This window comes from Amblyomma americanum, chromosome 1, assembly GCF_052857255.1.
Source record: "Amblyomma americanum isolate KBUSLIRL-KWMA chromosome 1, ASM5285725v1, whole genome shotgun sequence".
In the NCBI taxonomy this organism is placed as follows: Eukaryota; Metazoa; Arthropoda; class Arachnida; order Ixodida; family Ixodidae; genus Amblyomma; species Amblyomma americanum.
This window is the reverse complement of record NC_135497.1, coordinates 557343123-557357889: the sequence shown is the minus strand read 5'-3', so window position 1 is coordinate 557357889 and position 14767 is coordinate 557343123. Positions and strand designations below refer to the sequence as shown.

General features: G+C 49.0%; 1 pseudogene; it reads right to left on the bottom strand.

Annotated features, from left to right (window-relative positions):
* Positions 1 to 14767, bottom strand: part of LOC144130024 (uncharacterized) — a 29322-nt pseudogene that overhangs the window by 6730 nt on the left and 7825 nt on the right.

Here is a 14767-nt window from a genome sequence, read left to right as displayed (position 1 = left end):
GTGACGTTCCCCCTTCATGGAAGGTGGCTTGTGTAGTCCCACTGCTGAAGGCCAGCAAAGAGATGACAGACGCGGCCTAGTATCGTCCTGTATCGCTGACGTCGTGTGCGGCTAAGCTCATAGAGAAGATGGCAAGTAAGCGTTTGTCTTTGTGGCTTGAGGATAGAAGGGCACTACCAACATGCATGACTGGATTCCGCACAGGTTTAAGCGCGCAAGATAGCGTCCTGCACTTGATAAGCCACATTGAACATCAGAGTGCTTTTGGACTTTCAACACTAGCTATTTTCCTAGACGTATCAAAGGCTTATGATAGAGTCCTCCAGAGCTCAATACTGAATAGTCTGCAGGTCATAGGCGTACAGGGCTATCTTCTGCGATTCATTCACTCATTTCTCAGTGATCGTAAATTTCGAGTGCGGTTAGGCAGTACAATGAGCTCCGAAAGGGCGGTATCGCGAGGGGTACCTCAGGGTAGTGTCCTGTCCCCAACGCTCTTTAATGTTGTCATGGTTGGTATTCCCGCAAAAGTGCAAAAACATTGTAGGCATGCCTATATGTCGATATATGCAGACGACATTTGTCTTTGGTTAACCGGATATCAACACAAACGCTTAGCTCTATTAGCGCGACAGCCCGTGCTTTCAGTTAAAAGTTACCTTCAAGGTGTTGGGTTGACTCTCTCGGTGGAAAAATCTGGCTTCGTCCTGTTTCCAGGTAGGGGACGACGGTATGCGCGGCTGAGCATAGACCTTGATCAGTCTTGCCTTCGTCAGGTTAACCACATACGTTTTCTGGGCGTCACTATTGACTCACGTCTACAGTGGCGACGAGCTGTGGACTCGATTGTGGCTTCACTATCTTCGCGTCTCAACGTGCTTCGTAGAGTTGCTAGTGAGCAATGGGGAAACCATCCTGCTTCAATGATCAGGCTTCACGATGCCCTGGTGACAAGTCGCATAATGTACCAGCTCCCTTTAATTTCCCCTTCGGTATCGCAGCTGGAACGCCTTGAGGTTTTGCATATAATGGGACTAAGGAGGGCTCTCGGCGTTCCGCAGGCTGCTCCAAACAATGCAGTACTGTATGAGTCTCAATCGAAACCTCTTCGGCTAGCCGCTTCACAAAGACTCTTGCTGCAAATTGGCTGCCTCAGAGAGACTGTTGCCGGGAGAGCGCTTCTACAGCGCCTTCGAAAGAGATCTGAGTCCCGGGCGTACTTGGCTTTAAATACTCTTCGTTCTCTGGGTCTCGACCTTCGAGATCGACCTAAGACGTCGAAGCCACCTTGGTCCTTTCCGAGCCTCGAATGTTCCTTGACAATTCCCGACGTTCGCGCTAAGCGGAATTCTCCTTTAGCGGCAATGCGTTCGCTCGTACTGGAACATCTTGAGACCGAATATGCCAGTCATCTTCAAATTTTTACAGACGGCTCTGTGGACAAGGTCAGAGGGTCTAGTGCAGCTGCTTTTCATATTCCGTCTTTGAAGTATGATTGGTCTGTTCGTTTTACTAAAGTCGTGTCCTCCACAATGGCCGAAAGCGTTGCCATTGAGGCCGCTCTAAAGAAACTACGGTGTTGTACGCCTCAACCTACTGTCATAATTACGGATTCAAAATCTGCCCTTCAAAGGTTAGAGTACGGGTTCCCTACTGATGCCTTGAGTCTTAGATCCCTACGTTTGGTGCAGAATCTACATAGCAAAGGCTTCTCTATACATTTTCAATGGGTGCCCTCGCACATAGGTGTCTTAGGCAATGAGATAGCAGACAACTTCGCCCATACAGCTCTCTCCGGGATTCCGGTACATGGAGTCCCTCATGAAGTCAAGCAAATGTTCAGAGATGTGGTGTTGCGCCACTTCAGTTCTTTGTGGAGCTCTCCTCATTAGCCATGTGTGACCAAGGGTCTCAAAAGGTACCAAGCCACTTTGCTGCACCGCGTTCGCACGGATTCTGCTCGTACGCCGGCGTGGATGTATAAGACTAGCCTAGCGTTGTCACTATTGTGCTCAACGTGTGGTGTGTGTGGTGACATAGAACATTACCTCTTGTGCTGTACTTTGTACAACGCGGAACGGGCTGTGTTATTCGGATCCCTCAAGAAGGCAGGAGTTCCTCACAGTTCTCTTCAGGACATTGTTTTCCCGTGCGGGAGCCAGTCGAGTAGAAGGGATGCTTTTCGCCTTCTTCTACTTTACCTGCAGGACACGGATTTGGCCTCCACATCGTGGCCTCAGGAGTGTCTATTTGGGTTTTGCGGACAGTGTTTCTGTGATTTCTATTTAAGTGTCGCTACGGTGGAGCAAATGCCGGCAGCAACTGCAAGGGTAATCCCACCGGTAGTTTACAACCACTCAACTCAACTCCTGCCATTTAGCCTTGAGATTTCTGTGTATAGTGCATGCAATCTCTATGAGGTACGCTGATTTTTTATTTCATGACTGCGAGCGTGAGCAGCACACTGGTCGGCTCTCTCATTACCATATATTCCAACATGGCTCGGCACCCAGCAGAATTTTATTATATTTCCCTGTGCTCTGATTTTTTCTATGTTGTGTAATATGTTTCCCAGTAAGGTTTCGCCTGCATTTCTGCAATGTAATGCCATGAGCACGCTGAGTGAATCTGTGTACATTATGCTGTTTTGAATGCTATTATTTATTACTCTACCTACAGCAATAGAGACTGCATAACATTCGGCCGTAAAAATGGATGCGCAGTTAGGGAGCCTTACTATTTTTGGCCAGTTTCCTTGTACAACCGCGCTTCGGACATATTCTGTTGTTTTTGAGCCACCAGTGTAAAATTCTGTCCAGTTCGCATATTTTTCATGTAGTGCCCGGTATTCCTGTAAAATGTGTTCGTGTGCTGTTTTTTTTTCGGAAGTGTGTTAACGTGAGGTCACACACATTGGGAAGGCTATGCCAGGGGGGCAGTGGGTCATGTCTTGAGGCGACATCAGGAAGGCTGTTCAGTATTTCCAGCTTTTGGCAACTTTCCTCGAAACGGAGAAGCAGAGGTCGTATTGATTGCGGTTTATTGGTGAACAGGGTTCTGGAGGTGCACTTTGTAACTTTTGGATAACAAATAAGTTTCGGTAGAGATCTTATTTTCAGTACATATGCGCCTGTGAGCATTGTTCTTCTGTCTGCTAGGGTTGGTTCATTTGTTTCTACATAAAGACTATTTCTGGGAGATGTCCTGTATGCTCCGGTTGAAAGACGGAGACCAAAGTTGTGAATTGGGTCCAGTCGTTTCAAGTATGATGGCCTGGCTGAACCATAAACCACAGATCCATAATTTAAACGGGAGCGCACTAGAGAGCGGTAAATTTGCAAAATACAAGTTCTATCAGAGCCCCAGCGTTTTCGTGAAAGTACCTTGAGTATGTTGAGGGTTCGAGATGCTCTCTTCTTTAAGTTGTTTATGTGAGACATGAATGTGAGCTTTTTATCAAAAGTTATGCCCAAGAACTTGTTTTCCTGTTTTACGGGTAACACATCATTCAGGTATAGGGTAGGGTCGCTCTGTAATCCTCGTTTGGGCGAGAAAAGCACAGTCACTGATTTTTGTGGTGAAAATTTGAATCCATTTCTCTCTGCCCAATTAGCCAGTTTATTTGTAGTCATTTGTAACTGCCTCTCACATGTTGGTACGCTGTAGGATGTACATGCAATTTTCAGGTCGTCTACGCATACTGAATACATAATCGACTTGGGGATTATTTTTGCTATTGAGTTCATTTTTACTATAAAAGTGTAGTACTCAGAACACACCCCCGAGGTATACCGTTCTCCTGGATGAAATTCGCTGATAGGGTAGTACCTAGACGTACTTGGAATGAACGGTCTGATAGAAAATCACTCAAACAGTTCAGCATCCTGCCCCGGATGCCTAGATCTGCTAGGTCAAGGAGTATACCGAACCTCCAAGTCGTGTCGTATGCTTTCTCCATGTCAAAGAGGACCGCAAGACAATGCTGTTTATGTATGAATGCCTCCCGCACTTTGTTTTCCAGACGGACAGTATGATCTATAGTGGAGCATGCTTTTATTTAACCGCACTGATGTATGTCAAGAAGGTGACGAGATTCAATAGCAAACGTTAGTCGGACGTTCACCACACTTTCAAATGATTTTGCTAGGCAGCTGGTGAGTACCGTGGGCCTGTAACTACCAGGACTTGATGAAGGTTTGCCAGGCTTCAAGAAAAGTACTGTGATGGCTTTCTTCCATGCGTCAGGTATTTTCCCTGAAATCCAGCTTTTCTTGAAGATTTTAGAAGTGCCTCAACGGAGGCCTCAGAGAGATGTGCAAGCAGAGTGTAGTGTATATTTTCGTTTGTTTTGAGAGTTATTATTTCCTTTTCTACTTTCCATTTCGAGCATGATCGTGAGTAGGCTGGGTGATCCTCGCCACAGTTTGCACAGTGTGAAGGAGCAGTGCATTTGTCAGAGATGTGACAGTTGAGGAGCATTTTGCACATTTTTTCTTGACCACGGCATCTCTGCGAGCCATGGCCAAATCGTTGGCACCTGAAGCAGCGGCGGGGGTTAGGAATGTATGTTCGGACTTTTATCTTTGTGTAGCCTACGTCTATTGAGTCGGGCAGTGTGCAGGAGGCAAAGGTGAGAACTAGGTGCTTAGTAGGAATTTCTTTTTCTTTTCGGATTTTTATTCTGTGGACATCTGTTACATGCTGTTCCTTTAGCCCTTCTAATATTTCTTCTTCTGTCAGGTAGATGAGGTCATTGTCTGATATTACGCCACGCACAGTATTAAGCGACCTGTGGGATGTTAGAGTGACTGGGGTTTCTCCAAAGGCGGTAATGTTTGAGAGTTTGGGCAGTTAGACTTCATCGCGTATCTCTAGTAATAGGTCACCACTGGCTAACTTCGTCGCCTTGTAGCCAGGGCCCAAAGTTTCTGTGAGTGTCTTTTCAACGAGAAAAGGAGATATCATTCGAGCTGTTTTTTCTGTTGATTCACTGTGCACTATATGGAATTTGGCAAGAGGTTCTTTCTTTGTATTCAGAAACTGATATGTCACATCTTCGGTCCGCCTTTTTTTTTGAGGATGGCGATCATTTTTTGATGGGGAAGGAGCCATAAAAGTGGTTGTTGTTCGGCCGCGGGGCCAGCCACCCACCATGGAGTCCAACAAGGGGACGGGACAGGAACTTGGAAGCAAGTCCTGCCCAGGCCAGCTGTACACCGCCGCTATAACCCAATATGAAGACACTCAGGGTAGTCACTCACACAGGTTAGAAAGAAGATAGGAAATTGAAAGATAGAGGGGAGGGCAGGAAAAGGCGACTGCCGATTTCCCCCGCTCGGGCCAGGCCGGAGGTGCCGTCTACAGGAAGCTGGGGCCAAAGTGGTGTGTTGCCTCCACCGAGGGGCCTTAAGGGTCCAAACGCTCGGCATTGACTCAACCACCAGGATCCTTTTTTTCCCGGACACGGCGATGCCACGCACGGCTAGGCGGGGGTGCTCGGGTCCGTGGAGATGCACGGTTCACCATCATCCTCCTGCGGGGAGGTCCCTGCGAATGCTCGGGAACCTGCGGTGTCGCCACTCGCCGACGCCTGCAAGCTGCAGACGCCCCCCTGCGGGGAGTTGCAAGCATGCTTGACTTTATAAATATTTTTTCAATCCCACACTTCTAATCTTATGTCATCTCTAAGTCCTTAGGCAGTGACTGTGCCTGATTGACAGCCGGGAGGATACCATCTAATTCAAGCATAAGATGTTCAGTTCTACAGATTTACCACAGCACGTTATATTTGGTTATGTTCCTTTTTGTAGCTTCTTGTTCTGGGACGCCCCCAATCTAGCTTCAAATAGTAGGGCAGTGCCTCGTGAATTCCCTCCTGACCTGCCTTTTCCAGTATCGATATAGTTCTAAACAATACGCCTCTTTTCCACTGAATTAATCCAGTTTTAACCTGCAATGCGCTTCTTCGCCGAGAAGAGCATCCACCACAGGTTGATTGCATTACCTAATGCGCCGGAGACTAACGCTTTGGTCGAGCGTGCAAATGCGAAAATATTACCGCTTAGGAAGAACCTGTAGTAGAATATTTAAAAGAAACAACGTTCCTGGTAAATAACCATCCGCACTTCGATTTTTCACCAACTTTACCATTTGAACTACTGTATAAATGCGTGCATCGCCGATACATCAGTACCTACCTATCAGCACTCGTAAGCTCAAGCGGAAGCTGAACGTAAAGTCTGCACTACGCTGGCCGAGTTCATGGATGATATCAAGCACATGTATTACCCCGAATACGGTCCACCATCCTTCAACGCAGGAGGAGTTTGGTATCACAAAGGTTCAAGTCCAACAGTTAGTACCAATGTGCACCATCCTTCAACGCAGGAGGAGTTTGGTATCACAAAGGTTCAAGTCCAACAGTTAGTACCAATGTGCGAAGGATACTATACAATCAAAAATGTGGAGAAAGAAATGTACGGATCAGTCCCACTTGGAACACGGCTCTGCGTGGCCGCATACCTGCGGAGAGCCATTGCATCTAACCCGTCTATGAATCATTCCAGAGTGGTGCACGAGAAGAGGGGCCTTGACGTGGTGCTTCCCATCATATTCCCCTCTCCACGGGTTTGTCACCGGCTTGGTAGCAGTAGTGCTCGGCATATGTGCGCAGACACGCGGAGCGGTGTTTCCTCTAAGTGTGGTTGGGCCTGTACGCCATCATGAAGAGATAAGGCTCGCTACTGCCAGACAACTAAAACACCTATACAAACAACCAGACTTGAGTGAGAAGCACCGCCAGGCAGCAGTGGAAGTTACGAGCCATAGCAACCTCCCCAGCGCAAAGGAATACGTGCACTGAAATACTGCCAAACGAAGAAAACTTGAAGCCGTTCCAACCAGCGGACAATCACCGATGTAAGGTTACACCGCCACGCTGGCTAGAAGGCTATTACGAGTAGGCAATAAATTCAAACCCGGCCGTGTGGATGAAAGTAATGATGGAGGGAAGGAGAGTCCCCTTTGAAATTGGGTGGTGGCAGTAGCCACCATACTCTGCTTTTTTCGATAATGTTGTTTAACTTTTGTAAGTTAAAATTTGCCATTTACTTTAAATGTTTTCATACACTTGTAACCATTTGAGCCACCAGTCTTCCCATCGCTTTCTGCTAATTTGCACCTCATTGGCATTGCATAACCCTCCTTGAAGCACCCCGCCACCTGTATTCTCCCACATATTTTTCATTATGTGACAGTTTTCCTGCCTTTTTCTTCTCTTCCACAGGCGCTGACGGCGCAATGACTGTGCACGTATTTACACGCGCGAAACACGAACTAATCGCGCTCCATCACGTCCTGTGCTTTATTATGCACGTGAATTGCGGTTTATCCGAGCAAAGACGCGATTGTGCACGTATTTCCTGTGCGCACGCAAAACCACCAACCTATCGTGGTCCTTCGCGTACTGTGCTAAAGAGCAAAGAGGCGATTGCGCGCGCATTTTTTGAGCCCGCGCGTAACCACCAACTAATCGTGGTCCTTCGCGCACTGTGCTTTTTGAGCAGATGCGATTGGGCTCCTATTTTTTGAGCCCGGGCTAAGACCATTTACTAATTGTGGGCCATCGCGTCTTGCACTGTTTATGCACGCGCATTGCGGGTTTTTTTAAAGCGATGTTTATTGCCTCAGGGCATAAAAACTATGAACTGAGAGATGAGTAAGAGAGTAAGATGGTTAAATAAATGAAAAAAGGTGGGCTGATTTGATGAAATCAAGAAGTGAACGATGATATGGACCCTGTGTCCAGGCAGTATAGGAATCCGGATCGTCCGGTGAGAGTCCCACTGCCGCCAGGTGCCGAATGCTCGTCGGCTTCAGCGGTTTATTCGAGGAAAGACGCGATTGTGCGCGTATCTCAATTTCAATTTATTTCCCACGTATACATGGTGAGGGTCGAGGGAAAAAAGCCAGAATTTGTGGCTTGACATGCCCCTCGGCCCCTACATTGCAGGGCAGCAGGCAACATACATACACAAAAATCATCAGAAAAGACAATAAGGAAATGAAGCGTACACAAAAAAATGATAACAAAAAAGCAACAGAAAAATATACTGCACAGAAAACATGTCATTGATTATTCAAATCAGGCCAACACTTTATGCAACGAAAGAGATAAGGAAGTAGTGAAAGCATGATGAAATCTAAAAAGTAGCACATACATCCTGTATATTTTTGCGGCCATCGACCCCACTATATGTGCCATGTGGTGTACAGGACTCGCACACGTTATTGCGCGATATAGCCGCGAACCCCGTGGCACATATAGTGGTCTTGATGGCCAGAAATACGCGCGCAACCGCGTTTCTGCACGTAAGAACCGCGATGCCCGTGCATAATACAGCACAGGACGCGACGGAGCACGATAGTTCGTGGTTGTGCGCGCGGACAAAAAATAGGCGCGCAATTGCGTTGTTGCTAATAAACAGCAAGCCGCGTGCGTTTCGCGCGTGTTAATACGTGCGCAATCACTTTCCTGCACCAAACAAGCGCAAGGCCATTGACACCGCGCCGCCGCGCACGGAGACATCTGCGAAAGGGGAAGAGGGCGGGAAAACTTTGAGGGTCCGGAGACCGCGCCGGGGAGCTCCGCTGGGAGGAATAGAGCGAAGAGTTGTGAAAGAAAACCGAGAAAATAGAAGAGGGGAATGGCGGAGGAGCAGCGGCGCAGCAAGGAGGGTTATGCAACGCCGACGAGGTAAAAACAGGTTAAGCATGACCGTTGTTATCTCTAATCCCTAGGGCCTCAGGAAGAGTGACTGTGCCTGCATCGACATCAAGATGGATGCCATCACATTGGAGTATGAGGTGTTTCTACAGATTTAGCTCAGGGACTATATAGCGCCTTCTACCGGCAAGCGAAGTGATTGATTTATGGGGGTTTGACGTCCCAAAGCGACTCAGGCTATGAGAGACGCCGTAGTGAAGGGCTCAGGGAATTTCGACCACCTGGGGTTCTTTAACGTGCACTGACATCCCACAGTACACGGGCCTCTAGAATTTCGCCTCCAACGAAATTCGACCTCCGCGGCCGGGATCGAACCCGCGTGTTTTCTTTGGGCCAGCAACCGATAGCCATAACCACTCAGCCACCGCGGCGGCCGCAAGCGAAGTGAGCGCGAGGCAAAGGAAGGGGAGCGTTCGTGACGAAAGAACGCAACGACTGAACCCCCGTCATGTAGTTCAGTTTAGTCTTTATTAGATTTCGTTTCTTATGGAACATCGATCGTGTCATTTGCTGCAACGGCTGACATATGGCGCATGGCGTCGGCCATTATAAGCAGCCACGGTACATCAGTCAAGTTATGGTGACCGAGGGAGCATGGTCAGGTCTCAGCTGTTATGAGGGAAACCGTAGTAGAGAGCTTCGGGATAATTTTCACCGTGACCTGGGGTCTCTTAGCGCGCACCGACATTGCACAGTACACGGGTCTCTAGCGTTTTGCCTCCATCAAAATGCGACCGCCGCAACCTGGATTGAACCCGCGTCATTTGGGCCAGAAGCCGAGCACTATAACCACAGAGCCACGGCGGTGGCGTTTCGATAATAGCAATAGTGACGTGGTCAGCGTGCTTCTAGTCTAGTCTAGTAAAAATGCAAAGGAAAATTAAAAAGCGCAATGAAGCTAATTCTGTTTGTTTTTACCGCGGGAACTCGGAGCATTCATAGAAACATCAATGTATTGTCCTGTGCAGCCGATTTCCCTATTAAATTGAAATAAACGTCCCAGCTCCCGCTTTTTTTCGTTGTTGTTGTAACTCCTACGAAAAGAGGAGGAACGAGCCAACGCTTGGAGTGCCTTTCAGAGAGCTGTGTGGCGGCTTGCCTGTGCCATCGGAGGAGTGATATGTAGCGATCGGCGAAAGCAGTATCCACGCGTATTTTTATTTTCGTTGGCCATATCTGCATCTGTGTAGTCTGCAACAAAACTTTATTCACGAAAAAAATGAAACCGAGAACGAAGCCGTCACTAGACTGGCTGAAAGAAACTTCGTTCGCCGACTTTTCTTGGGAGGCGAGTTCAAAAAAAATTATGAAAAGGGGTTTCATTCGATTTAATAGAGAAATCGGACGCGCAGGACAGTAATTTAAAGTTTCTAGGAATTCTTGGGGAGTGTTTCCGCGTTCAAAAAACTATTTAAGATTTCTCTTTAGTGCAGCTTTAAGCCAGCGTTTGCTTAGAAAAAATCCAAGGTGCCGACCCCAATAATTGGCATGCTGAGAGTATTGAAAGAGGATACCACTCTCCAGGACACCACACTTGTTCGGGTGCACTCCGCTGCCGTTAAACATGTTCGCACATGACTGTCTGGTGCCATCCAGGTGCACGTGACCCTCTTTGCGGCACAGCTCTTGCAGCATTGAATTGGTCTCGCCATTATCAGCATTGCACTTCTCCAGTTCGTCGGTTGTCAGTGCCCACTTTCCTTGCTTGCTAAGGCCCTTCTGTCTGGGCAGAATTGCCGATATCACGAGACGTATGCTATGGTTGGCTTTGGAAATCCTCGATATTAGAGTTCGAAACCTAGCAATTCGCGTCATGGCTGTCTCTCCGAGATTATTGGTGCCAACATGTAGAACTAAAGCACGCACACCTGGCACAGCCTCAGAAATCATGTGAAATATTCTTTCAATTCGCACGCCGCTGTCTACACTGTGGCCTAATGTGGAAGACCCTGCCTGTTCTTTCAACATTGCGCCACCGGCAACAAGCACACGCAAACGGGTCATGGTTAGGTGCACGCCTTTGCAGTGGGTAGATACAGGAATGCAAATTTAACGTGAAAAAGTATCGAATTAAAAAGCAGGAAACACCGAGGTATACGAACGGTTACGCACTTAGAAATATAGGGCTTCAATGCAATGAAAAACAAACGCTAGAGTACGGTAGCCACACGAGCCGAAAAAAATTTAAGAGGCAGGAAACACGCTGGTATAACGATTACGCACTTTCAAAAATAGGTTTAAATGCAATAAAAACAAACGCTAGAATATGGCTACCCCACGAGCTCGAAATGTTTTGCGAAAAATGATAGCGAGTAAAAAAGGACACGTCCAACGCTTGCAAGAAGCACGGAACGGCCGGACCACCGTGACAGCGACTGCCACGGCCCGAATTTTTCTTAGCACTGACAAATTCTGCCGAACTCATGGTGCTTTTATGGCGCGCAGCGACGTTGGACTGCGCATGCTCAGTGGCCCAGCACGGATGGGGGCGCGCGCATCTAGGCACCCTAGCACTGGACAGCGCCTCCTCTCTATTTTTTTTTTTTGCCATAAAAATGGAGGAGGCGCTGCACTGGAGAACGGTGGCAGCGATGAGAGAAAGAGCCTCCGCCCGCTCAGACATGCGAGAAAGGGGCCGGCGCCGCGCAACCGATGCGCAAGATGGCCCCCCAGAACTCGGCTTCCTCGCTTGACGGGCCATCTTGGAAGCCATCGTGCGCTGCGCCGCCCGCGACGTACCGCTCGCTCGCGAGTCCCAGTTTTGCTTTTGCGCTCGCCGTTTTGAAAAATCGAACAAGTGTTTCACATTTCAACAGTGAAGGGAGCCATTCATCCCGCCGCATTTATTTCGGCGGCCAGCGTATTTCCGACGTGGTGGATGGGCCGTCGTTTCGCTGCCGCAAGCGGGCGGCGGCGGCCGCCAGCTCGCCAGTGTTTACGGAGCAAGACTATATACAAGGTGAAACTCCCGTCAGCGCGAGCGAGCGCAGGCGACCAGATAAAGTCACAGTTGTATGCGCCGACGGGGTCGTATGCAGTGGCGGCGCCATGCGGCGCGTCGTAGAAGCAGCAGCAGCAGCAAAAAAAAATGCAGCGCCCGGGCACGCGGCTCCGACGCGCGCTCAAAGCAAACGACAAGCAGACGACACGGGTGTTTGCTTCAGCGGGCACGCCGTGACGTTGCATTTCAGTAGTTTCTTTCCAGGCCGCCAGGTACCGCCAGCTGGATAGTGGCGCCGCAGCCAAGGCGGATTTAAAGTGGTGGCGAAGGCTGGGCCGAAAAGTGGTTTAGCGCGACTGCAGCACAACCAGAGGATGGGGGGCAAAACACTCATATAGAGAAATGATAAAGCTACAAAATTGGAATGTAATCTGCCAATAGAAAAGAAAAAATATATTAGCACCTTGTTTTATGAAAGAGGTAAGTCATTTTATTAAAACCTGGCAAATTTTGTATTTTTGCAACACTCTTGACCTGCCCCCTATTCATGAGTGTGCGGTGCATTACAGCGCGTCTTTGCAGGCCTTGTTTCGATACCCGGCTAACCCGGCCACAGTGGCGGGAGCTTACGAAGCGATTTCTTATCGCCAGCTGTCTGCGATGGCGCGCCTGGTAAAGCGTATAAATTTAGCTCGCCGGTCTCAAAATGCTCCTTTTGCGAAGTTTTCGTCGTCCTTGCACGTCGCTTCTTTGTCACCGTTCGGTAAGATTTGCACCCCGCTGCACCGCTGCGGCAGTTTTCTCGGTTTTGTCGTTAAAGCTAAAGCTGGCTTTAACATTGCCTTGCAGATGTAAACGCACCTGCTATATTCTTTCAGCTGAAGAAATTAAATGTGAAGAATAATCCCAGTGTGCTCTATGGTCTGTGTTGATGCGCCTACTTATGTCATGTTATGTTTGCTTCAATTGAAGCTGTCGTAGCATTGTTTTCTATACTTTTCAATTTCCTGACAACGTTCGTGGCACTTCAGGGCTTTTTCCTATCTGCACTGTGACTATTGAGATGATTAGCCAACTTAAACAATACTGCTTGTGCTGCCTGTGACATGTATTTTTTGTTTGTGTGCCAAGGGTGTGCTTTGTGACTGTATTTGTTTGGTTGCTGCAATAAACAATGAATATGAAACTATGAAAACCATACTTGCCGTACACTCTATTGCGAACTGTGCACTTGAGCCAGTGCTTTGTGCATCATACCTTGCATCATACTCTGTACTCAAAAGCTCTCAAAAGTACTAGCACCAGTATTTGCACTACGAATCATGCATGCTTCGCCAGTGTCTGGCAGTGTTGCTGCCTTTCTATGCTGCCCCTCCTTTACCAGTCACTTTCATTGCGTTCCCAATTGCACATTAACAAGGCCATAACTAGCAGGAACTCGAGCACATTTCACTGGCAAAGGTTGGGGCGCGCTGAAAGGCAGCAACCTTCGAGAGGTACGGGCTCGAAAACGCGGATTCTACAGAAAGACCGCTTTATAATTCGCGCCAAAAGCATACGTATGCGTGACGTCATTCTACGTCACGTTTGCGTAGTTTGCCCCCCAAAATTCAGGGGGCGCTGGAGTGCCCACGAGCCGCCATTTTTTGGACCAATGGGCGTCTATGGAGCCTTCGCTACCAGTGTACATCTACCTTGCCGCAGCCTTGTGACCTTTTCTGGTCGCCGCAGACGGGGAGGGAGTTTCCACCCCTATATAGTCTTTCTCCGTGCCCGTGTTCTAGCGGTAGCCCTGCTTCTCTCCGACTAGAACGCGATGCGGCGGTCCCTGCAGGCATATCTGCCTGCTACGGGCAGGGAGGGGGCGGGGGGAAGGGGGCTCGCAGTGGCGAATGGCGGCGGCTATGCGTTTCTGCTTGGGCGTGCCGGAGAAATGGCGCCAGGAGCGCGCGCAGCTAGAGCAGCCAAAGCACCAAAGCGCGGCAGCAAGCGCATCACAGCACAGGGTCCAGGACCTTCCTCCCGCCCCTCCCCCCCTCCCCGCGACTTAGGCGAGGCGGGGCCCGCGCGCTCAAAAGGCGCTCAAAAGGCGATTAGCGAGCAGTGAGCGCGCGAGTGCACGAGTTTTGCGCGCGTTGAGGCGGCGGTGCCCGGCTGGACGGAGCGTGTTGAGGTGATGGTCCCCGGCTGGACGGCGCCGGTTCGGGTGTCGAGCACAATAATCGAGGTTAGATTCGGTCATTCGGCGGCTGTACGACATGGCGGACGAGGCGCTGATGGCGCCGATGCAATGGTGTACCGCCTAGTGCGCTGCAGTTTCCGCCGTACATGTGGCGCCATCTGGAAGGCGCAGCGGAAAAAAAGAGGCTGTTCCGATCACACGTCGCCGCTGCAGCCGACGCTGTGCTCCTCTGACCTCGTCGTGACGCTTCGCAAGAACAAGCTGAAAATGCCTCGTAAAGCTCCCACCTCGTTTACTGTTTCGTTTAATGGCCATCCCACACCTGAATTCGGGTAGACTGCTTTTTATTTGGGCTGCGCATTTGTCATGTTTTTTTTTCCCGGGACTGCGCAGTCACAGCACGGAAGCGCTACCTACATCCGGCTGTTCATTCCTGGCGGCAAGATCGAAATTTGAGTCAGTCAACAACATGGAGTACTCCTCAGAGCTGCTCATCAACGCTGTGCGAGAGCATAGATTTTTATATGACAAATATCATAAGATTTCAAAAACTGAAGTAAAAAGGACTATGCATGGGAGAGAATTGGTCAGCTATTGAGCTTAACCCGTAAGTATCCCACGATTTTGAGATGTGCTGAGTATTTCTTGTAGCATGCATGATGAGGACAGCTTGTTTTTCCTCAAGAGCGCGTGCGAATGTTTACATACCACGAGCTTTTTTTTCTTCGATCGCTTGGCATTCATCCCTGTTCAGCTTGAAATGCGGGAAGACGAGACGTGTTTTCACGCTCGCGAGAGACACGTGCGTTGGCTACCACGAGGTCAGTTTCCGCTCGAGAGACACGTGCGTTGGCTACCA